The sequence below is a fragment of the Lichenostomus cassidix genome, chromosome 2, assembly GCF_008360975.1.
Source record: "Lichenostomus cassidix isolate B80296 chromosome 2, HeHo_3.0, whole genome shotgun sequence".
Taxonomy (NCBI): domain Eukaryota; kingdom Metazoa; phylum Chordata; class Aves; order Passeriformes; family Meliphagidae; genus Lichenostomus; species Lichenostomus cassidix.
In genome coordinates this window covers 61,819,130-61,842,729 of record NC_139482.1, presented here as the reverse complement: position 1 = coordinate 61,842,729, position 23,600 = coordinate 61,819,130, and the positions used below count along the sequence as shown (strand labels likewise).

Genomic DNA, 23,600 nt, shown 5'->3' with positions numbered 1-23,600 from the left:
CTTTCATTGTGATTAGACCCAGAAGTGTGCATGGAATGCATGGGATACGGACACTTATAGAATAAAAAAAGCGTCAATCTTCAGATTTTTGCAGCATATTTTAACTTATATAAAGCAAATATTCCATGACTTTTATATCCTTCATTGGATTATCTTCTCTTAACAAGATCTGTTTAGGGAAAGATGGTGTTCTGTGCAAAGCAGTAAGTGCAAGACTGAAAAGAAACGGGGGACGTCCTGGAAATGTATGACAGTATGGTTTATTTCTGTATCTCAAATACACATCCAGCCCTCTAGTAATTGTATTTAAAAATGATCCGTTTACAAACAGGTTTAATGGAAGATGGGAGAAGAATGGTGAAGGAAGGCCTGGTTTCAAGACAACCCTTTTTAAATTTATAAAGAATATTCTGATAATGTAACCTGCAGCAGGAGCAGAATGAAACTTACATCATGGGAGATCCCTTTTAATACCTTTCCTCAAAACCTCCCTAACAAAGATTTCATGTAATTCAGAGACTTTCTGAAGGAATAGGGGCTTTAGTGGTTCCTTCAAATACATATTTGTGGGAAATGGTTTTGCAACAGGCAACTTTCTTTTGTATAAAATGTCGTAAAATTCGTATGTTACAAGAGCATGTAAAATCTGTTAATAAAGAGCATATGGTATCTATCATAGCAAAACATGTAATGGTATGGTGTGGTAAAACTATTAAACTAGCCAATAATTAGAAGGAGGAAAAATTACTAAGTGTCATGAGGAAATCTAAAGAGACAGAAAGATGGCACGACCAGACAGAAGAAATAGACCATTCAAGGTGACAGAAACACAACTACGACTGCAAATACATGTGGCAACATATATTTATAATACATTTGTTAGGTACCAGATGAAAGAAAAAAAAGGCAGAGAGACGAACAGGGAGAAATCAGGTCTACAGAGAAAGAATATTAAATAGGAGGAAGAGGCAGAAGTGTTTGATAATAAGTAAGCACAGGTGGTTTAACTGCCTTTCTTGGGATTTCTATAAGCTTGTCCTTCAGTTTATCTTAAGTAATGATGTGTCCCAGATGGCCTGAACCCTGGAACTTTGTGAAACTGACCCAATAAATGTAGCTTTTCTTACATAGTTTTGTGTTGAAAATGTGAGTTTCACTTCAAGAAGAAAATTTTACTAAAAGCCATCAATTTTGTCTGGGTTTGAGCATCAGCTGTGTTGAAGTTGTTACAACGCTATTGCAATTTAGCTCAAAAACTTGGATAAGACCCCATCATTATGAATTCCAGACTCTTAAGCCATAGTGGAAGAATCTTTCCTATGACCATGCTGAGATCTTAGACCAGGTTACTTTACTGAAAGACCATTGTTTTTCATCCCTCCCAAGGATTTGTCCCAGTCAAACATTTACTAGTTACCTTTTAGAGTATTTTAAGGGCCTCACTCCTGAACTGTTGCTTTTAGCCTTGTCTGCATCTACACCAGCAATGTTGGGAGCATCATCCATCATTAGAGCAGCACCACAATACTGTGGTTCCTTAAGCTGTAGAACCTTCATGGTCTCATCAGAACAGAAACATGAAAGGAAGAGTGACCAGAGCCTCCCTAGGCCAACAATGAGCATGAACAAAGATGTACTTGAGTGTTTGCAGACAAGACTCGAAAACATGTTAGAGCACAGTTAAAAAGTGGGATTAATACAAAAGCAATCAGGCATGAAAACAAACTGCAGTCAGTGACGCTGACTAAACCATGCCAGTTTTCAGTGTCATCTGTGTCATGTAATCAAGAGAAAAATAAAACTTCACAGAAACAAACACTCTGCTTTTTTCCATTTAGTTTCCTCTCTTTGTTATAAGATCCCTTGGGCTTGCATTAAAAAGAAGGGAAAGGAAATTAAATTAAGAAAAATAAACTAGCTATTTTCCATGTATACAAATTGTGGCATTTAGCTTCTCAAAAGTCTTTCTTACTAGTCACTCTTGATTCCTTGAGTTTTCAGTCAGTGAATTATCAACTAATTTATCACCTCACAGAGAAGGGATTATCTCCTTATCCCTGAAAATGAATGTTGCTGAGCTAGTCTTACTAACCAAAGCCTGTTTTTCCTACTCTTATGTTAGCAGATAAGCCATGACTACAAGAAGTTAAAGTTAAAAATTTTAAATGAACCTATGAAGACTTTTCAGAACTAGGCATTTGGAAAAAAAACCAATGTCCAGCTAAAAATTCATATTCTGTAGAATTCTCCTCTTTACAACCAAAACCAGTTTTGAATGCTGGGAAGTCAATATGATTCTGGTTATAACATTGTCTCCTCCTAAAACTTGCATTTTCCCAGTGAATCAGCTCTGTCTTATCTGTCTGTGTTCCCTTTAACTCCAGTTGACTGATTATCTGTACCAGATTTTAATAGTATTAGCAATAAATTCTTCTGCTCTGTTAGTTTAGGGATGCAGGCCATGGACAGGAAAGTTATTGCACGAATGGGGCTCTAGAGAAGCCTCTTTTCAGTTTTGTATTTGGCCCAAGCTAAATCTGAAAACCAGACTGTATTTGTTTTAAGATAACTGCCTAGCTAACACTTCAGGTAGACAGCATGCCATAGGATCAACAGAAATATGTCTATAAACATAGAAATATGTTAAAGGAAAATACTGATTAAATTCAATATAATAGCTTTAGACTGAGATGCGCTTAGAACTTAGTTTGAGTTCATATTTGTACCTACACTGATGTTTTTTTCTGGCTATGTGCATAAAATATATTTAATCAAAATTGTACGTTATGAGTAGTTATTACATTTGTGGAAATGGATAGAGATAGATTAATTCCAAATTCACTCCTTAATGTTTATTTTTACTATTCATTATTCTAAAGTAATGTCTCAAATACATTCTGAGTGTATTACAAACTGAAACAATGATAGCATTTCCATTTCATAGTTTGCCATTACTTGTCTAAAAGAGAGCCAAAAACCATCCCAAAAAATTAATTATGCCCCATGACAAAGTAAAATTGGCAGCTTTAATTACATCTAAATGCCTAACATTACTGAGTATTTCACCTGACCGAGGAGCAAAATAAAATCCAGCAAGGTTTGTAAACTCCTAATGGGCAAGGAGTTTAGTTTGATTCTGATGTGAAAGAAATTTCAAATATCAGGAAGGATAGCATGCAGTGCTGCTCAGATAAATTATTCTGTGATGGACTCAGAGATGAAATTAAGTCTACTTTCACTGTTGTTAATGAGGAAAAGTACATTAATATATTTTAATGAGGAGAGGGAAAGGGTAAAGGAAGAAAACCTGTAGCCAGTTCATGGCATAAAAGAAATAACTGTGCACAGGGCAATTTTGTGATCTATAAATTTTAAAATTTAACATTTGTAATTCATCTACCTAAGTCCAGACACAGAACTGTTACAACAGTGTTAAAGAAAAAGTTAAACGTGTGCCTTTCTTCCAGTACATGCTATATCTGGTTTGAAAGTAGGTTGGACTGGCTACTGAGTAAACTGTGTTTAAATTCAAGCTGAGCTTCACTGAGTTAGAAGCTTTTTACAAAATTAAGAAACATTTGCACAGTATAAACATCCTGTGATTTTTCTTCAGATGCTTCTTTGAGATCCAGGAAAAGAGACTGTGGAATTTAAACTTTCTGATGATAAAGACAAAACAAATTAGCAATCTATGTATGATTTGGTGGCAGGAACCACTTGTTTTTGACTCAAAAAATGAAACATATACCAAGAAGTAAATTGAGGTAAGTTGACCTTCTAAAAATGCAGTAACTTATATTAAATCATTCAGTGGAATTTACAGCATTCAGCAAATTATCTTTTCCTTTCTAAGGCCATCTGTGACTACTTTGGAATATCTGATTCAACAGAATAAGCTTTTTCTCAGTAAGATAACAAAATGAAGACAGAAAGACTGATTAAAAGCATGAAAATTTAATTTAAAAATAATAAAGAAGAGATACTGTAGAATTCATTTTCAAGTTGTAGTATTTGTAGAGACATGAAAAAAATTCTGACATAGGGTTTTCACTTTTTTTTTAAATTGACTCTAACAAAACCTATTTTTAATTAATTCTGATTTTTGCTTATGCAATGAAACATTTTAATACCTCAGCTCTAGATATTTTTGCATTATTTCCAGCTGAAATTAACAATTCAAGCTAGATTTACCACCTTTTGAAAATATAGGAAGAACTTCAAAAATAAAAAACTGCCTGGAACTGCCTTTTAAAATACTGCTAAATTTCAGGATTTATACAGTCATTTCAACACAATTTCAACTGACTAATTACATTTCAATTAACTTTGATAGTGTAAAATCAAAGTTCTGCAAACACTGAAGTTATTTTTGCAGCTAGTATCACCGTTCCAGTTAATGACAAAACCTACTGCACGTGCACAGTACACAACATGTCATCCAGAGAAATCAAGAATTTACTCATAATGATAATAATTCTCTGCTGGATTTTTTTTCCATGTATCTTTGGATAAAATCCAAGAACTCATAAAATAATATAGGAAATTAAAATATGATAGATGATCAGCCTTATCACTTCCATAGTTTCCATGAAAGCACAGATACGAATCTGCAAACATTTCTAAGCTCCTCCTATCAGGGTTAATGGCAGGTGTGAGGTCTCCCATATGCATTTTTACTGGTGGGTCAAATATGCACTGACAGTCATATTAGTCTATTTTCCGGTTTTGACTTTTTATTTTCACTTGCAAAGCTGAAGTTATCATACTTCATCAAGCCATGGGTGTTTCTAACTGGAGCTCCAAGACTTGATTCTCTGTAACTAGTGAAAACCCTAGCCATTGACCAAAGAAAGAGCAAAACACTGAAAACTCCTTTGTGATTCTTTACATTTCAGAGATGCAAATAGCAGAATCTCCAAGGCTGCACACAATCAGGCTTTTTTAATAGCACAATAAAGAAACTTTTTAAGAAAAGGCATAATAAATTCAATAGAAGAATACTCTTCCCAAAGGGAACTCTTCCATCTAAACATCTACAATTAGCTGGGCACTGACTGGCAAGCAAGAGATTTTTTTATCTTATCTACCTGTTCATGTTCTCCTTAGCAATATAAAGGAATCCAATTAAAAAAAAAAACTGTTTAGTTCTACTCTTTTTGCAATTTTTTCAGTGGTGTCTTCTGCAGATATACGTTATTATTAAAAAAACGCCCATATATATATGTATGTATATTCCAATAGCATACATGGAAAAAAATCTTGTTTATCTTGGTTGTATAATAGCTCAAAGTATACTCAAATACCAGTTTGTGACCTAAATTTTATCAATTGTAACTGGGCAGTAATGTAGTCCAAAAGACTCTGGAAAGTCCTGAACCATTGCTATTATGTTGGTCAACCTCATTGTGACATGGATGCACACTCTAAAATATAATACAGAGCATGCATTTTCAAGAAAGGATCATTTTGCTTCCTCCATCCATAAAAGGCATGGATCCCTGGGCCCTCTCTTGCTCCTTAGCGCCACACTTTAGTTGCAGCCAGGTAGACAGTGGGTCACAGCTCAGACTAACCAGCTGCATCTGCCATACCAAGAAAGGAAAGTCAGTTCTGTAGAAATGCATGATATGACCTACACAAGCCCCTGTATGAGATTGCAGCATTCATGGTGTAGGAATAGTGAGTAGATGCTGGGACAGAGACAGTTGCATATTTTCTATTCTTCTTCTCCTGTTTGGTTTTGGTTTTTTTAATATACGAACTCCTTTAAAATACTAATGTAGATTAGATTGGGTTGTTCAGAGATTTTTTTTTCATTAAGACATGTAACTAGGAGCGCTGACATCTAAAAAGCAGCTGAGCAGTCACTGTTTTAAAATCAATTCTCACTCTTGGTTTACCAACAGTCTCATATAATCACTGAGCTTTGTTGGCTGCCTCTGGAGCATGCCATAGTCCTCTCATGATGCTGAGGAAAATGCGTGTGAGTTCCAGTCTGCACATCACCTAGCCAGACTAACAGTGAATTTTTCTTATACAATGGACAGAACAAACTCCATATCAAACTTCCCCATTGCAATGATTTAGAAAATTGCTCAAAATTAATGACCATTAGTGTTTCCTTATTAATTGTGCAGGGGGGTTTTATAAGTAAAATAGTTCTCTTTGATTCTTCAGTCGCCTTGTCATCTGTTTAATGGGCAAATTTATTTAGACTTCTACCACTTTAATCTCAAATTTCTCTATAAGTTTTGCTGATAAATCTGATCTCTACTTACTCCACTCTTTACAAAGATATGGTTTTTGATACAATTTCCTGTTTAATGAGCTTTTATTTGTTTATAATTCTCTTATCTTTTCTTGTTTAATGAGGTTTTACTTGTTTATAATTCTCTTATCTTTTGTTATGGCTCCCTTTACTTCTCAAGAGTCATGCCCACCTACTAGTTCTCTGATAAACTTTCTGCGCATGCTATGCTTGATTTCTTTATACTCTTATGTCTTTCATTTTCTGCTCTATCCTTGTAACTTTTACTATTTTCACAGATCCATCAGTTTTGCATCCTTGTGCATGGACCTCAGTTGTACTGAATCTTTGTGTTGAGATCTCTTTCATGACTTGGCTGAAGTTTCCTACTTCAGCAAACACAGCATTTCTTGCCTGCATAGCCATAGGAACATCTTTCAGCTGCTTATGTAGCCTGCACAGAGTATCTGGGAATTCTAATTAAGGGTCATACGTACTAGTAAGAGCTATGTGGTTGTGTATCCAGACCTTCACTATCACACCATCATATTTCATCATCCTCTTTTCAGAGGGTTATTGCTCCAGCTAAGTCTATGTGAAGGTACACCACCAGCCCTCATTACAGTTACAGGCTTCTTTCTGATTTCTAGCTTGAACTTGTTCACAGCTATTTTGTATCCATTTTCCTGTGTGAAACTGGTATCAATTTTCTTAAATGGCTGGTTTGCCCTAATATTGATCCCTTCATTTCCTATTACATAAGCAAAGAGAAAAACATACTGTCTTTTTGTTGCTTGTCTTTGGTTTGTTAAAGTAAACTACTTTTTTCAGTCTTCAGCTCTATTTGAATCTGAGTTCACCTTTGTGGACTCAGAGCCATTAGAAATATAGACTGCATTCTGAATGAGTCATAGTAGAAGCAGCTCCAACAGCATTAATAATTTCCTATTACAATCTATAGTTGAGCTACATCCTGGATTTATTATCACACTGGTGATTCACAGTCAGCCTGTATTCACTTTGTACAGATTCTCATTCTCATGTCAATTCATGTCACAGGCTCTGAGTGGAACGGCACTTGATATTACTGCATTACATTCCTTCCCCTAGTTCCCAACATTTATATGGTTTTCCTGGTACTATAGCCAGATCTACATGAATACTGATAATGCTTACAGAAATGTTTCATCAGAAACCTTCAGTAGGATGGCCCACCTCTTTGTGCAGTGGCAAATTAAAAAAAGAGCAAAACCAAAGCCCAGCATAATACCAGTCCAAAAACGAAACTCCAGTGACTTCTTGTGACTGACAAATAATCTTCTTATAGTTTCATACTTTTATCTCATCCTTTCCTTATCCACCCGGAAATTTTTTTTCCTTATCCACCGGGTAAAACCCAGTTTTATCCCATTGTATTTGCAGATGAATTTAGGGTTAAATCAAAGGAAAAAGTCTTCCATTGTGTTCTAAGAGTGGTTTCGTTGAAGCAAGGATTCAAAGCATTAGAGAACTGCATTTCTAGTCTGTCCAGGAAGTGTTTGGGCAGACTTGTCAGAGCTGAAGCTGATCATTATTACCTATATTTGCCTTTCTAATCTTTATCAACAAAGTGTGCTTGGCTTTTTTTCCTGGTCAAGGGACTGACAGCATATTTTATAGCCCTTTAGATTCTGTTCTGTGGACCTTGCAATGACAAAACAAGTGTTGTGAATTGATTTTGCCATTTTGAATTGTTTATATACAACAGGCAAAAAATCTCTTAAGAAAAGAGCTTTTACAGGTTTCTTCTAATCAATATTACTTGACAAACCTGAAATTATTTTATTAATCGTACCTTATGCTTTTACCTAACCTAGAAAAAATTGAGTGATTTATTGAAAAAAATGTGGAATTTTTTAATATCTGAACAAACTCAGAGATATACATATATTGTACAACAAGAGGTAAAAGCCTTTTTTGGTATTGGATCTTGGTACTTAAAATAAACTTCTTTTAAGATCTTGCCTTAAAATATACTACATGAGCATGACTATTCATATTATTTATACCTAATCTTGGACATCTTTTTCCTAAGCAAGGCACAAAAGTCCTTCATATAGAAGGACTGGTTTGAGTTTGGTTTAATCCAGCTCAAGAAAGCTTTCTTTATTTGTCACATATGTAATGGCCACCATTTACAAAGCGTACAGCATTGTAATGAGCTCATTAAGCAGGGGATTTTAGGTAGCCGTTCTCTGTAGGTGAACAATTAACAAAATATGTTAGCAATTAAAAATACAACCAACATACAGGTCAAGGTTTCCAGCTGATAGGTCATAACATAATAAGATAGCCCCAAGACAAATTCAAAGAAGTGTGTGAGTAAGCAACTATTACCTCTATAAGCACTTAGAACATAATGAAGTTTAAACACTCAGGCACAGTTTATCAAAATTATGCCAAATAGTTCTTTTTTGAAGGAGCAGTCCCACTGCAGTGCAAGTGTGGTAGCATTTGGCCCTTATGGAACTGAACGACACTGAAAGAAAAATGGGAACAGTCAAAAATAATATTTCAAAATGAGAGCAAAGTACACATTAGAAACTCCTTGAAGTATAGTAGAGGATATAAAACAGGACAGTAAAAGAACCATAAAACTGTTTCACTTCCTATGCAAAGGTATTAAAATTAACTTTGAAAGACAATCTTCTTGCTCAAGTTAATATTCCTCACAGACTGAACTCATTTAAGGGTTACTATGAATTTTCTGTGTTTAGGATGCTGTCAGTGCATGATATTCTATAGTGAATGCAAATATAAAGAGGTACAGTTGATGTTATATATCAAAGTTAGTCTGTATACAAAAGAATAAAAAGAGCATCTTTCTCTCATAGCCTCTTCCAATTGCATGTTAAAGAGTAAGCAGTAACTGCAATCAGACTTAGTGGTAATTTTCTGATCACTAAGTTAGTTATGACAAAAATGAATGCTTGAGGTCTAAAAATACAGCTGTTTTTATCATATAAATCAGAAAAGCATTTAGGGGCATGAAAACAAGGTAGAAAACCAGGTATTTTCTATTAATTTTATATCTTGCAACTGCCCCAGCTTTAAAATTTTCTTCAAAAATTCACTGAAATTAATTGACAGATAATAAAAGCAATTTTTTTTTAAAATACCAAACAATTTTCCAGTGACATTAAAGAAATGCATTTCACACTGTGAATTTGAGAATTTTTTTCCTTTTAACCTCCATTTTAATATGATAAATTAACGGAAACAAAGATGCCCCTAAGGGAATGTTTTGGCATTTGCTCATACAGCTAAAAAACTGCAAGGAAATGGGTTACTAGTAATATATGGAAGCAGTTGTTATGTTGTGGTGGTAAATTGTATAAGGAATTACCAAAGCCTGAACACAAAACAGAACCAGTTCTTCCTGGCTGAGGTCCATTGTAGATGTAGAAAAAGAAGATAAGGAAGAAATAATTGAATGAATACCAATAGCTCTGAAACTCTGAAAACATCCTTGTACGATAGGGACTTTCTCTTCTTCCCCTATACTGCTTCCAGCAAGGCGTAGTGAGAATTGTTGCTGTTAGGAAGGGCATGGGAGACATAATTAAAGCCTAAGGGCTAGGGTGAATTCCTATGAAGGCTGGTCCAAGTCATGAGGTAGGAAAGTACTTTTTTCAAGCACAGGCAGACTGGCTTGCTTCCTGCCCCTAACATTCCACCCTGGCAAGATTTTAATTAATACAGCTGGAATAGCATGGAATTACAGTGGAAGTATTCCTGATTACAGCAGTAAATTACATAAGCATTAGGGTATTCAAATTTACTTGCAATGCCCACAGAGAAAAAAAACCCCAACCAAACAAACACACGTATGTCAAGTAGCTCTTGCTTAAAAGTGAAAACAAACTTAATTTGAGAGAATTAACAAAATATGCCAGCCTAGTTTCCATTGAAAGTAAATATAACTGCATCCCCTGAAAAGTTTCAAACTTTTGCTAGTCTTGTGTTGGAGGAGAGTTTCATGGTGGATTACAACTCTTTTATGTAATTTCAGAAACTCAAGTATGCTGTTTATATGTGCTAGGAATTTGGTCATCTTAGATTTTCTAGGTGAGATTTTTAACAATCAAGTTAGAAATTATTTTGAAAGAAACACTCCCTATTGACATACAGTGTCCAGAATGACAGCAGATTAAGTCTTTTCCCAAGCTCAACACAATTCAGCCGTGTGCACTCACAGCCCAGAAATCCACTTGTATCCCAGGGGGCATCCAAAGCACCATGGGCAGCGGGGCAAGCGAGGGCATTCTGCCCCTCTACTGTGCTCTGGTAAGAGCCCACCTGCAGTGCTGCATCCAGTTCTGGGGTCCTCAGAAAAGGAAAGGCATGGACCTTTTGGAACAGGTCCAGAGTAGGCCACTAAGTTGGTCACAAGGCTGGAGAACCTGTGCTACAAAGGCAGAATTTGAGAGTTGGAGTTGTTCAGCCTGGTGAAGAGAGGCACCAGGGAGACATTATACCACCTTCCAGTACCTAAATGGGGGACTGCGAGAAGGCTGGAGCAGAACTTTAGCAGAACTACATGGACATGTAGTGAAAGGACAAAGGGGAAAATGGCCTTAAGCTGAAGGAAGGTAGATATTAGGAAGAAATTCTTTACTAAAATGGTGGTGAGGCACTAGAACAGGTTGCCCAGAGAGGCTGCAGATTCCCCATCCCTAGAGGTGTTAAATCCCAGGCTGGATGGGGCTATGGATAACCTGTTCTAGTGGAAGACGTGTTTGCCCATGGAAGGAGGATTGGGACTAGATGATCTTTAAGGTCCCTTCCAACCCAAACCATTCTATGATTCTATGATTCTCTAATTTTTATAGGGTGGTGGAAGCATCTCAGTGAATGGTTCCAGAGCTTTGTCAGAAAATGGAGAAGCAAGCAAAATGCTTTTTCTTTAAGAATGCTCTTGACATCACTTGTCACTTACTTGTTTTTCCGTATAGAATTCCTTTTGTGGAGTTTTACTTAATGACAGAATAGCTTTTAACATTAGCAGTGCTACTCAGAAACAACATGGTAAGGAATTGAGCAAGGTGATATGTGTAAATAAAGAGGCAACGATTCTCATGTTACAATAGTTACACAGTACTCTTGTCCATTAAGAAAACACCATTTTCACTAATCAAGCCTGTGAGCTTCTGGGTCAGACAATAGAAAACAGAAGACATGACATGCTTTGTTACTGAATGCACTCATTCCGGCCTATAAGAAAGTAAATTTGCTCAGAAATCCAGGTACATAATTTATTTTCCCTCAGACTTAAGAAGAGCAAGGTGCACTTTAGTTTATATTACTCTAAATTTTCCTTCAAATGGCCCTGAGATACTGCTATCATTCAATGTGCTTTAGCATGGCTTTTGGTTTTTGTCCCTACAGCTTCTCCGATTAACATGTTAACTCTCATACCTTCATTATCTCATTTGAGAGGTGAAGTACACGATGGTAGCAGCAGGAATAACTGTTATTTGTGTCCATATACTGCAAAATGTAGTACATGGAAAATAGCTTTGATGTTTTGAAATGCAGTAGGAAGGTGGTAAGACAGCTGTCTTTTTCAGTTACACATTTGTGTTCTGTAGTGCATATATGGGCAAAATGAGAAAGGATAGTGTGGAAAAGGAAGTTCACAAGGAGATTAGTTTGCAATTATTTTCCACAGTGGAGAAATAAAAAGGAAGGGAACAAAACAACTGGCTAAAGCTGTATTTGAAGCCCAGCTCACAACTCAAACCTTTTGGTTACTTAAGACGACTGTTTATTTCAAGAAAAAAGAAAGGTAGAAACCAGACACAAAATCCCTTCCTAAGCAAAAAATATCCCAGGATGTCACATACATAGATTAAGCATGATTCCATTGTATGACATACAATACAAAGTCATAACAATGTAGGATTCTTTTATTTGTGCAAGAATATGTCCTTTAAATAGTCGGATCCCTTCCAACATGGGAAAAAGATTTTGCATGTATTCATAAAAATATCTGTGCATAATTTAAACTTTGGGAGCAGTAAGAATTCACTATGAATCAAATATTACTAAACTATCCACAGTAGTGCCTCTTTTTTACTTCTATTACCACATATATAAGAATAAAACTTCAGTAGAATCATAAAGCAGCTTGGGTTTGAAGGGGCTTTTAAAGGCTGTCTACTCAAATTCCCCCGCAATACGCAGGGACATTTTCAACTAGACCAGGTTGCTCAAAGACCAATCCAACCTGGCTTTGAATATTTTCAGAGATTGGGCATCTATCACCTCTCTAGGCAACCTGTTCCAGTGTTTCACCACCCTCATCATAAAAAATTTCTTCCTTCTCTATAGCCTGAATCTTTTATTTTGCAAACATTAGTCTTTGTCCTTATCCCAGCACACCATGCTAAAATGCCTGTCCCCGCCTTTGTTATAGACACCCTTTAAGTACTGAAATGTAACAATGAGGTCTCCCCAGAGCCTTCTCTTCTCCAATTGAACAACCCAAATGCTCTCAGCATATCTTAATAGGAGAAGTGCTCCAACCTTCTGATCAACTGGGGGGGCCTTGCTCCAACAGGTCCCTGTCCTTCCTATGCTGAGGACCCCAGAGCTGGACACAGTTCTCCTGGGGTGCTCTCACCAGGGCAGAGCAGAGAGGGAGAATCACCCACCTTTAAACTGCTGGCCATGCTGCTTTTGATACAGTCCAGGATGGGATTGACTTTCTGGGTTGTGAGCACACATGGATGAGTCATGTCCAGTAAAGAAAATTATACCATTTACTCACAGATAAATCATAAGACCTAGCTGAAGTGACAGTGCTTCATAACAGCTATAAAACAAAAAATGCTAGTGGGTTAGTCCTGCTTTTGTTCTGAACTAGAAAGTGTTATGAAGATTCAAACTTCATCATTTTCTTCCAATACTGTTTTTTTCAATAATCTCTCAAAATTATGCACCTGAATATACTGTTAGACCTGATTTGAAGGCAAAAATGAACGTGAACAAATGTCAAGACAGAAGTTTCAACTGAATTTTCTTTAAATTTATGGATTTTCCACTTTCTGCCATGTTCAGTAGCATGTAAGTAAGCATATGACATACAGGATATTTTTTACAATTTCCATTTCTAAGTTTTTCGTTTTTCAGCAGGTGCATCCATGTGATTATTTATCTATATTTCTATCATATCATAAATTAACAAGCAGTTCCCAAAATATGGGGCTCTTTCATTTTACAAATAAAAGCTGTTTTTAACCCCAGGTACAGATATTGTGTGTCATGGTTTAGGAGTAATACTCCCCAGTTTAGTGCTCCCACTGAGACTCTCCAAACCATGCTGCCACTTGTTCGCTCTCCTGCTCCCCCATCTCCTTCCACCTGTGACAGGCTGGAGAGAAGAGGTGGAGGCACAAAAGGGAAAGTGCACAGATTGAGGTAAGGACAATTTACTGGAAGCAGTAATAAAATAAGACAAGGACCAATACTAATGACAGAGTCTACAAGAATAAAGGTGACTGATTCACACCTTACTGCTCATCCCTCACAGAAAACCCCTGGCAACACCTGACTGCTTCCTCTGCCTCACAACCCAGCCTAGAGTGGGAATTGTCCCACCCTCCCCAGAAAATGATATGATGGGTATAGAATCACCTCTTAGCCATGTCCCTCCTCGCTACTGTGAAAATTAACCCTGTCCTGGCTGGATCCAGGACTCTCTGTTTTAGGCACTACAGCAGAAACCCAATCAGTGGCTGTAGAACTACTTCACCTCCCTATAATCAGAAAACATTTATCACATGAGGGAATATAGATAAGATTCTACTGATTCTCAGCTCATTGGGATCTTCCAAAATGCAACAGACAACACGTGCTACACCAGATAGCAAGAGGAAAATATAACACCATTGCCCTTTACATTTGCGTAGGTCTTTCCTGACACAAGTGCTTTAGTACCCACACACAAGCTGAATTTCCACTTGCAGGTTTATCTTGGACTGCTTTTAATCTTTATTCATAAATCACAATAAACAGAAGGAAACTTCATACTTCCTCCTGCTGTTTTTACATCCTCATACTTTCAAACACCAAGCAGCATTATTCAAGTGAACATGCCTTGGAAATTGTGGTTTTTAGTATAGTCAGCTGTGTTGTATTCCTTAAAGGCTGAAGAATTAAGATGCTTTATCAAGTGCTCAAAAGTAATAATTTTGGCTAAAAAAAGCTTTAGCTTTTCCCTTAATTACCATTTTCTTCAGTACAAGTATTCAAGACATGAAAACAAGATGTAGTTCTGTTTACTGAAAGGCTGGGGAACATAAGGTTCAAATAAGATTAATGTATTAAGTAGTAAGGAATTACTGCTGCCCTTAAGCCCACGGTAAATGTGACAGACTATTTTTTTTTTAAGCTCATGTAAAGTGTAATAACCTCATCCTCAGATAAGAGAATGTGTGAAAATTGATTGCATTAACATGATCAGGGGCAGGGGAAAGAGAATTACACCATTTTATCTTTCACTGACTTTGAAGTCAGTATTTGTCATACTGAAAAATTTGCCATATTTGTCATACTGAAAAAAAAATAGTGAAGTTTCTGAACTTGCTATGTTCTTTATTTCTAATAAAAATTTTGGAGTAGTGTTGACTTTTTTCCTAAATTTTGTCAAGGACAAAGTACAAAACCAGCCTTCCCTTTCCAGACACTTCTACTGCATAAGCAATGTAAGTTTTCACTGGTACAAGTTTCGGGCTCTGTTATAGATGTTACACAACTGCTTAGATACCTGGCCTGAGTGAACTACCACATTCCTTGTTTTACAACCTATCTTTTATACTTGCTTTAAATCATAAGACTTTGCTCCATGCAGTAATTGGCAGATCTGCCTTCAAATAGCCTAGAAGATTTATAGAATCACTGGGAGCAGACAGAAGCATGGCTCCCTCGTTTGAAGGAATACTTAGCATAACACAGAGGTGAACAAATTGATGCTATCTATTCATCTTGTCTAAGAAATGCTGCCTTAATGGGGGAACCAACTAACCCTTGCTATGTGTGTTCTTTTCACATGTATAGAAGATAACATCATCTAAGATACACTGTACTCCACAGGACAGTATATAAAGCCACTGGATGAGTCCTCCTGAGGACAGATTGCCCAGGAGAAAAAGCAATCCTCTCAAATCTCTGTAGAGCAAAGTCTCAAAAATCTTACATTGCTAACTCATGGTAAGAGATTATGATTAATGGACATCTTGATAGGATCTGTCAGGCAGTAGTTTATGACAAAATCCTTTCAATGAATAGAAGATATTTTATCAGAAAACATTCAATGACAGTCAAACGCTTCCCTTCTTTGTGATAACAAAGCAACAGAAGTTAAGAAATAATGAATTCATTTATTTGTTAGACTTTGAATGTAAATATGGAGATTCTTTCTGCTCTTTTTCTTGTTATTTCACAATCTAATTCCAATATTTTTTATGCTTACATAACAGCACCCTCACCTGTAACCTCCATCCTGCCCTTCTTCTCATACCTTTTATCCTTCTCTTTTTATTATTTATCAGGGTACTGATCAATACAAAAGTGTTCATTTTTTTAGATGCAGACTATCTTACTCAGATCATTACACCAGAACGACTGTGCATGCAACTTAAATTAGCTGTTTACCTATAAAATTATCTGTGGTCACTTTTCTATGTGGCTTCCATGGTAGTAAGTGAAACAATGGAGAAATATGAGAATAAACACAGCATTTAAACAATAGTTCTACTTAGAAAAAAGTACACTCTCCTCCACTAATGATCATGCACAGTTGTGGCTAGCACAGGCTTTTCCCACGAGAATTCTTCTTGTGTTTTATAAATAAAGATAAAGTTTGGATGTTATTGGAACAGTGTCCCAGAACTTGGACAGTGCAGGCCTGGCCAATCAGGCCTGGGGGAAGGCTTCTGACTGACCAATCTGGGTGACTTTTGAGAACTCTATATATGTGATGAAATCAAAACAATAAAGGTCATTCCTTCTTGCCACTGAGAACTGGTGCTTTCATTACTCTGCTAGCTGCTCAACAGCGACACACAGTAATTAATCTGAGCAAGTAACTGAGTTCAAAATATCTTTATCTGCAATTCAATAATGTTTCTTGACAAAATACCAGTTCAATAGTCAAAATGTCCTCCTATCCAGAGTCAGAGTTTTCACAGTCTTTTGTAAAGTGAAATGAAGTTAGACAAACGAGTATCATTTAGGGAAGAAATAGAAGACCATTATGGCGATAACTTTAGGGCTCTTTTTTACAAGGACAAAGGTAGTTTTCCTGAGGAAAAATCCTATTGAAAATGGAGAAACTGAGATGAGATTGCAAAGGGCCAGTACTGCAAGTAGAAGACCCAGAAGTAATAGCTGCATAGTACGGGGGAGAACCACAGAGGTGTACTTTTCTGACATACAGCTGTGTGCAGGAGAGAGATTTGTAGGAAATAGGGTACACTACAAACATCACCGTTGGGTTTACACATGTTCCTGCTGACTCATTTAGCTGCTGCTTGAGTTTGGTACTACCAGTTAACAGATCTCACTGCACATTCCCATAAAGTAATGCTATTCACTAGAATATCAGTTCATCCTGAATAAAGCTTTGGCTAAAATAAGAGATGAAACTCATACTGTTTGAGCTAAGAGAAGGCAAAAGTGAGTGAAAGCCATTTGCAAAAGAAAACTTAAGCCACTTTGATCAGAAAGCACCCAGGTTAGAAGAAAGAGAAACTTTATGCTGGTACCTTGTCAGTCCTTTCTTTAAATCATGGTTGCATGACCATCATGGCCACTGTATGGCCATCATGTATTCTTCTCTCCTTTGTAGTGTGCTGTTTTGTACCAGCTAATCGAAGTATACCAATTACATTCAGAAATGTTGCTTTCTTTCACCAGGTAAAATGTAGATAAAGGTCCAGCCATGTATGACCACTGCTAATCCAAGGATCTGCAGATCTAACTGGTAGGGCAACTAATTCTGGAAACAGACACATGAAGGAGAAGAAATTTCTCAGGAGTAGTCAGCATGGTTCACTACATGAAAGTGCTTGACTAACCTTGATCACCTGATAACATTTTTCAATGAACCGATGCACCTAGAAGATGAGGAGAGAGCAATGTCTGACGAGTTTGTAATGAGCAATCGATAAGGCCTTTGACACTGCCGCCTAGAACAGCCTCGGGCTGTTGCTGTAGGGGCTGGATGGGTGGACAGTGGGTGGATTGAAAACTGAGTGAATGGACAGACCTCGAGGGTGGTGATCAGTGGTGCAAAATATAGTTGAAGTCTGGTAACAAAAGGTGTGCTGCAGGGGTCTGTATGAGCCCAGTCTTGTTTAACATCTTCATTAATGATGGGGCAGAGCACCCTCTCAATCTGGCTGATAACGCAAATTCGGGAGGAGTGGCTGATAGGCCAGAGAGTCCGGCTGCTATCCAGATGGACCTTGACAGGCTGGAGAAATGAGCTGACAGGAACTTTGTAAAGTCTGGCAAAGAGAATTGCAAAGTCCTGCACCTGATGAGGAACGACCCCCCACACCAGTACTTGCAGGGGGCCACCCAGATGGAGAGCAGCTTGGCAGAAGTGTGAGGGTGACCAAACACTGGCACAGGCTGCCCAGAAGGGTTGTGGAGTCTCCATTCTTTATGATAATCAAAAGTTGTCTGTACATGATCCTGGGCAATGAGCTGTAGGTCACCCTGGCTGAGCTGGAGCATGGGACCAGATGCTGTGCCTTCCAACCTCAACCAGTCTGTGATTCTATTATTTTGTGATTCTGTGAACTCTAGTACCCAACCCAGCTGGGTGCTCTGAGACCCAGTACTCAACAGTTTTCCCCAGTTCACTACTGTCCCAAATTCGTTCCCAGAACTAAGCAGGATGGAATAGCTTAGGGCCAGAACAATTTCAGTGAAAATCTGGTTATTAAATTCAAACCAGGTCTTAGAGCACTTTAAACTCTAGATTATGCATCAGAACAGGAAACAAGCATTCAAAGACTGCTTCAGGCATTCTAAAATGAATATTTTAACAACTTAAACCACCTAAATAACATTAATTAATTTCCGAAGCACATATCTAAGCTGCCAAGGTCTGAAAATCTACATCTAAATATTCACCAGTTTTGATATTTCACTAGAATGGGAGGATTATAATATCTCTATACTACACCTATATTTAGCTTTATGTATCATCACATAACAACTCTACGTCCAGTACAACAGTTAGTATATCTATATTAACATTAACATAACATTACATTAACATAAAGCCATCTTATACCAACTGGTATCACCTAGTCCCTGGAATATTATTATATCCCCAAACCAATATAACAATATTAATTATAAGAAAGGACCTAGCAAGTCTCCCCATCAGTGCAAATCTGTTTGCACCTGGGAGATTTTCATTGGGAAATCTTACTGTCTCAAGACCTTTACTGTTTTTTTAATATTTAATATTTTCCTCAAAGCTCAACTTTGGAAGTGGCTGAATTCATAAAGCTTGTAGTTTAAACTTTTTATTTCCATTTTTAAAAAGCTGTGATTGAAGCAGAAAGAATCATTTCACGTTTTTGAAAATCAGTCTACAATCTACACTGAGATTTTCTTCCTTAGTGTATGACTACTGCTATTTTAACATTTGGCTTTGACAAAAAGCCAAGGCATTTTTCTCTTTCAATAGATAAAGCACATTGGCACATTTTAGTGAATCCAGAATTACTGCTTTTGTTTTCAGTTATTAGAAGGAGAAAATTCTCCAAATCCAGCTACTTAAAACCCCTGTTATTGTGCAGGCCTTTCAGAATACCTTCCAGTTTTCTTCTTCCATGAATGAACATTAAATATTCGTGCCTTAATTAAAAGTGTTTCCACTTGATGTCTTGCATTCCATCTTGGTCAACTCTTCCTTGTCAGCTTGTGGTTTCAGTATTTATGACTTTACAGTGCTTTACATAGCAGTCAATTGGGTATCAAGTCACTCCTTCCACAGGGGTAAATACTGTGCAAATTGCTTTACAAAAGGAAACAAAATATTGCAACAGAGCCAACTCACCATGCTCTGTGGTTTACCAAGACTGTTTTAATGTCTTTAGTTTTAAATGGTTGCCACTTGTCAACAAACTGAATAACAATTAAAGCCTCTGGTTCTCTGGGCCATTAGTTTAACTGCACTGCAGCAAAGAGAAGAGAAAAATCAGAGACATTTTCCTGAAAGAAAAAAAAATACTTAGATAAGAAATATTCTTCTATGACTTTGGACTCAACATTTCATCTTGGAATAGAGTAAGCCATAAGATACAGAAGAACTCAATAATCCCCTACCCCTTTAATTCAGAGCAAATAAATTTGTAAGGGGGGGGGGGGAAGAAGCCTTTTATTTGGATTCCAAACATTTCTTAAAGCAAACTTGTAGTAAAACTACTGACTTTTGACAGGCTTCTGGTTGTATGTGTCAAACAAAGTAATTTGTTTAACTCAGGATTTCCAGTCTCAGCTTCCCTAACACACAAAGGTCCACAAAAACAAAGGGGGTCCTCCAAAGCTATTCACTTGAAGAACCTCTGTGCACCTGAAAGGGTTTGCTGCTTGCCTTTATTTCTTGCAGGGCTGTGGTCTGCTGCATTACCACATGAGAGATTTACAGTCGCTTCGGGGGTTTACAGATCGCTCTTGGTAATAAGTGGCTTTAGCTCTGAAGACAGTAAATCAATGGTTTCAACAGTCCTAAAACTACAGTGTTTAAAAGGATTCCATTGTTCTGCAGAGAACGCCGAGCACTTTGCACACAGGTGCCTGAAAGTAATTGATGGCAGAGATCCTTTCTTAGGTATGCATGCCTGAACTGTATTCAATTCAGGGCCATTCTCAAAATGCCATTGTTTTCTTATGTAATTCACACAAGTTGCCGTTGTACATTTGCTATTCGTCAGGGGATGTAATCTGACTCTTGTCAAATTATACTATCCTGATATCTTTTTCCCTGCGCTAAATAATTAAGACTTGAGACTTGCAAGACTTGGAGAGGGAGGGGGAAGAAGATAGTTGAATGTTACAAGGAGACAGGAAGTACAAGAAAAGGATGAGTAAGTACAAGGGCAAAATGGAAATGAAATGTGGGAATAGGCAATCACTTACAGATGATAAATTTAATAAAAATACAGCTGCTCCTGCCATTGGAAATGAAAAGCTATTATTCTGTGTTGGAAATGTTCTTTTCAGCTGCCCAAAATATATAAAAGTTAGATACAAAATGTAATTCTTTTTAAGACACAGATTTTGTAGTACTTAACATTCCTAGCTCACAGGTATTCTAAACAGCACTTGGCAAAAGGAAATAGAGCATCTTACAAAAATGAAGACACCTCAGATATATAACATAGTTGACAGCAAAATTTTATAGTGTTTCTATGCATATCCGGGGAGGAAATGCATATGCCTCCGTTCTAAGCGTGCTAATCTGTTTCAGCTTCTACTGACTTCAGAATAAAAGTTAAAGATGCATTTTTCCCTTCTTATCTTTGACAGGATATGGGGAAAGATAGCCCAGTCCAGACTTCCTAAGTCACAATGTAAAGACTTTTCCATATTATCACTTGCTAATGAAAGCAGTTGTTAACAACAGCTACAGTCATGACAAGGCTGGCAGTTTAAACTTTGCAGGATCTGATGATATCATCACCTCTGAATCTCCGACTCCGTTTTCAGTTAAATATACCAAGTAAAGTTCTGCTAAGCATCTTTCAACATTTCTTCCTGCCGATGTAATTTAGTGAAGAATTTCCAACGCAAGAGCTAGTCTCACATTTTTTATTTTATTAAAACAATGCCCTAAATCACTTTCCCTGTGTGAGTGGTACTATTCTGTAGCTAGAGTGCCAGGAGGAGAACCTTTGGAATCAAATGGGGCTTTTGTTTTGATAGTTTGCTTTGGAGGGAGGGTTATTGATTTCTTCAAAGAAAATATTGCCCCAGGAGTCTAAATTAGATGGGTGGTTAGACCTGCATTTCACAGTTCCTTCCCTAGACCATCCCTAACATGCTTAAAATTCTCTACAGCAATTGTTCCTGTTAACAAAATACTCTAAAGAGCTCCTTTCTCAGGGTAGTTTGAGACAATGTGAAGGAGCCCAGGCATGCAGAAACCAGACTGTTTGTGGGGACCCATATCTCTAAGCTTAGAGATGCATTGTGCTCTGCAGCTCCTGTCTTCCTGAGGTGTCACGAGCTGATGGACTCAACAAGTCCATCTGACACAGTATCTTCACCAGCCTTCTTCTAAGTGTTTGTCCTCTGTTATTGAATCACTTCTTCCCCCTCCTCCAAAGCATTGTGGCATTCTTCAAGACAGATTTACCAGCTGCCCTGGATTCAAATTTCACTCCCATTTTTAAAATTTCTAATATAAAAGCCTTTAGAATTTGTGTGCAACTACTCAGGAAAAAAAATAAATAAAAGCTTTTGTGACATTCCTAGACTCAGCATAACCTACACCGACAGAAACAGTTGGCAAGAGGTTTCACTCAGATAATAAAAAGGCTGTATACCCTTCCTCATTCCTGTTCATAGTCAGTCAGTCTCCTACCATTGCTTACATGCACACACTGAGCAAATCCAAGGGGCCAGCCAGACAGAAAGACTGCTTTGTAAGGTTTTATTTTACTTTGGGACTATTAGCTATCCTGTAAAAATGCTGAAAAAATGTTATAGTACACAAGAGGTTTTAAAACACAGGAAGCAATTTCACAATTTCCCCAACATCACTTCCAAGGAAGATATAAATACAATCTCTCTCTGTTTCCTAGGATTTTGAACAAGTACAGAAGCATGCACTGGATATCCCCCAAGTAGAAAGCACACTTTTTTTTTTTTTTGCAATTGGCATGGCCCGAGAAACCCTCAAAAAAAATTGTACACAACATTCAGTGTATAAAAAATTTATTCTTTTACCCATTTTTGCCTTCTGAGCTCATTATTCCTTTCCTTCTTCTACTTGTTTCCAAAATTTTCTGATTTTCCCTCCACTTCTGCCTTTTTCTGTAGCAGACTTTCCTGCCAAATATTGTTTGTATCGTCTATCATATGTTTATTCAAAGGTTATTTTCAAGATGTGGTCCATGACAGACATATAAAGAAGGAGAGCACATGGAGAAGTGAACTTAAAAAGCACATGCGAGTCTGGTCAATGTGCAAGTGTCTTTCCTCTTAAACCAGAACTCTGCTGTGTAAGCATATTGGTTAAAAATGGTACATCCTTTACCTACAGGGCTACAATAGGAAATGCCCTGTCTGTACTGTCTGTAGCTATTAATGCACACATGTATACATTTGGAGGTTATTCCTCTTCAGTGGTGTTGCTTATTTAATCTTATTTAATATTTAAATAATTGCTTATTTAATTGAACTTAACTGAGATACCAGGAAGTGGACACCTGAAGTCCACTAGGAGGGTTCTCAGCTGTACCTCATGTACCTTCTTCATGTAGATAAGATGCTTTTCTGGCTTAGATTTACACATATAAGATTATTGGCCCTATCCCATAAGGATACTCCTCTGTAGTGATAAGAAAGCCTATCAAAAGAGGAAATAAAGATCATAAGCCAAAGTGGAACATTGTGAGCCTTAAGAATATTCCACTTGAAGTGGAAGAATGAAGAGTTGCAATACTTCAAATGACAAGGATCAGATCAATTCAATTATGATATGTAAAACAGTACACCGAGATGCATCAGAACTTTCACAGAAGGCACAACTTTTTAATTTTCTATAATACATGAAAGCCATCTGTATGAAGACTCTTGTTTCATAGTTTCACTTGTGGCAATACTTAGACTTGAAAAACTAGGCTAAATAAATAAAACTAAAAGAGCAGTTTCTTTCTCCAAAAGCCCAAAACACTAGGCACTTCTTCATGTATTTGGGATACTTATGAGATTTAACGTACAATAGTACACAACATGAACATCAAGCCCCAGAAAATTAGCAAAAATCTCCTAATACAAAAATGCTTCCTTCAGTCATATAACATGATGTGAAACCTTTTTCAGTTTCAGCAAAAAAACCCAAACTTCCACACAAATTAAACAAAACAAATCTAAAAAAAAAAAACCCAAACCAGCAAAAATCCAAATAAACACAAAACCACCAAGCTTATTCTAATTCCAGAGAAAGCAAAGTATTTATATGTAAATAAATATATATTTATTCCCAGCTGCCAACTGCAATTCCTAGAACACTCTCCGCTGACCCAGTTGTCTATCATCAATCAGTAAAATAACTCTCCCA

General features: G+C 37.1%; 1 protein-coding gene across 4 annotated transcripts in view; it reads right to left on the bottom strand.

The window, feature by feature from the left end:
- Positions 1-23,600, bottom strand: part of SLC9A3 (solute carrier family 9 member A3) — a 59,241-nt gene that overhangs the window by 31,987 nt on the left and 3,654 nt on the right. The window lies entirely within an intron of this gene.